At 37.2% G+C, this 2,524-nt stretch overlaps 1 pseudogene; it reads left to right on the forward strand.

Annotated features, from left to right (window-relative positions):
• LOC105538900 overlaps positions 1 to 2,524 on the forward strand; it is a 53,639-nt pseudogene that overhangs the window by 41,066 nt on the left and 10,049 nt on the right.

The raw sequence follows: 2,524 nt of genomic DNA on the forward strand, positions 1-2,524 counted from the left end.
GTCTCGATCTCCTGACCTCGTGATCCACCCGCCTCGGCCTCCCAAAGTGCTGGGATTACAGGCTTGAGCCACCGCACCCGGCCTGTTTTAACTTCTTTAAGAAATTGTCAGGCCAGGCACCTTACAAGTATGTATAATTGTAAGGCCTTTTTGCTAGCAGAATTTACTTTGATAAAATTATTTACACTAGTGATGTTATATTACATATTCTGTTAGTACTCCAAAATACCCAGAGGTGGTTTGTAACATACAACACAATTGTTAATAAAAACCTGTACATATATGTATATAAAATATTATTTCAATCTTTCCTGCTTGTTCTTCAGGTAATAAGTTTAAAGCAAATTTGATAACCTGTAAATAATCTCTGCCTACAGTTGGTATGTATAGTACAACCACACTTTACATGGTTTAAATAATTATAGCTGTTAATCAAATTGTTCTGTTGTGTGTTGTTTTAAACGTTTTTTATTCATGTATTCATTATTTCATGATTTCATTCATTCATGATTGTCAAGGATTGATAATAAGTGTTGTTTATTCATTAATTTTTTTTTACTAGTGGAAAATGAAAATTGCTCTGACTTCGTTATGCTCTGAGATATGCTTCTTTGTACCAATATGGAAAATCTAAAAGAAAAAACCCACACTCCGCACTATGAATGTTATTGGTACCAAAAACTGGAGAAAATGGGCTTTACAGATGTGGGTCCAGACAACCAGCCAGTTAGGTGAGTAAAAATATTGCTAGCACAACCAAATGGATAATGTAGGAGTCCTTACAAACACAAAGTACAATAATTTGGGTATGAGAATAATTATACCTCTCCTGCCTTGAACCATCCTAAAGAAAACAAGCTGAATGTTAGATGTTTTTATCATGTTTTGATGAAGGTTGAGACAGTAGGAACAACATAATGTGAGATCTCATTTTTATGCTGAAATACGAGTATTGAATATGGGTATATGCTGAAATGTGTCTTGAAGAACAGCCCCAGCATTTTGTTCTATTTTTTGTATTTGTATGAAATGTATATATATTATATGAAAGACAGGATAGGCTGGGCATGGTGGCTCATGCCTGTAATCCCAGCACTTTGGGAGGCTGAGACATGCAGATCATCTGAGGTCAGGAGTTTGAGAGCAGCCTGGCCAACATAGTAAAACCCCGTCTCTACTAAAAATACAAAAATTAGCTGGGTGTGGTGGCGCACACCTGTATCCCAGCTACTTGGAAGGCTGAGGCAGGAGAATTGCTTGAACCCGGGAAGCAGAGGTTGCAGTGGACTGAGATCGCCTCACTGCACTACTCCAGCCTGGCCAACTGAGCAAGACTCCAACTCAAAAAGAAAACCAAAAGGATAAAGAAAAAGATGGAAAAATATTAGCAAAGTTTGACAAAAGGTATTAAGCATAGTTTGATGGAAGAACCAGCTGAAAAGCAGTAGTGCAGTGTCCTGGAAGTTAAAGGAGAGAAGTTGGAGAGCAAGTGTATTTCTCTAACTTGAAAAAGAATAGAACCGGGTGTGGTGGCTCCCACTTGTAATCCCAGTACTTTGGGAGGCGGAGGCAGACGGATCACTTGAAGTCAGGAGTTTAAGATCAGCCTGGCCAACATGGTAAAACCCTGTCCCTACTAAAAATACAAAAAAAACATTAGCTGACGTGGTGACAGGTGCCCATAATCCCAGTTACTTGGGAGGCTGAGGCAGGAGAATTGCTTGAACCTGGGCGGTGGAGCTTGCAGTGAGCTGAGATCGTGCCACTGCACTACAGCCTGGGCAACAAAGTGAGACTCTGTCTCAAAAAAAAAAAGAAAAAAAGACAAATAGGACTTCTGTTGCAAAAACATGGCACTGTAGTGTATATAATCCAGTTATAACATTCATTGTTCTTTGCAGACACCCAAAATTTAACTATCTTAAATGATAATATTTTGGAAGACTCTTTGTTTTATTTTAGACTATTTTTGAACATCGTCTCATACGTTAGAGGTTTCCCTGAATTTTACTGTCAAAAGATGTGAAGAAGTATGATATGCTGGAAAGTGGTGGGGATAAGAATTCACTCATACAAGTGTTGGAAAATTCTACTATTCTTTACATATACTCTGATCTTAAGTTTATGCCTTGGTTTTTACATCTTATGAAACGGCATTTTCCATTTTGTGCAGCTAAACATGAGAGAATGTTGGTAAATTTCCTTATATAGGACCTTACATATAATATATATTTTTTTACATGTTTATACTAGCATTTTTTTTTTGAGATGGAGTTCAAGTGATTCTCCTACCTCATTTTAATATAAAACTAAGAAAACATTTCTCTTTGATTTTCAAGAAATCTCTGAAGCCAAAAGACAAGAGTTCTATGATCAATGTCAGAGGGAAGAAGAAGAGTTGAAACAGAGATTTATGCAGCGAGTCAAGGAGAAAGAAGCAACATTTAAAGAAGCTGAAAAAGAGGTCAGTACTGACATTTGATATAATTTGCATTAATTTTTAAGTGCCCCGATTAATTCGGGG

Source organism: Mandrillus leucophaeus, unplaced genomic scaffold (genome assembly GCF_000951045.1).
Source record: "Mandrillus leucophaeus isolate KB7577 unplaced genomic scaffold, Mleu.le_1.0 Scaffold1035, whole genome shotgun sequence".
Lineage (NCBI taxonomy): Eukaryota > Metazoa > Chordata > Mammalia > Primates > Cercopithecidae > Mandrillus > Mandrillus leucophaeus.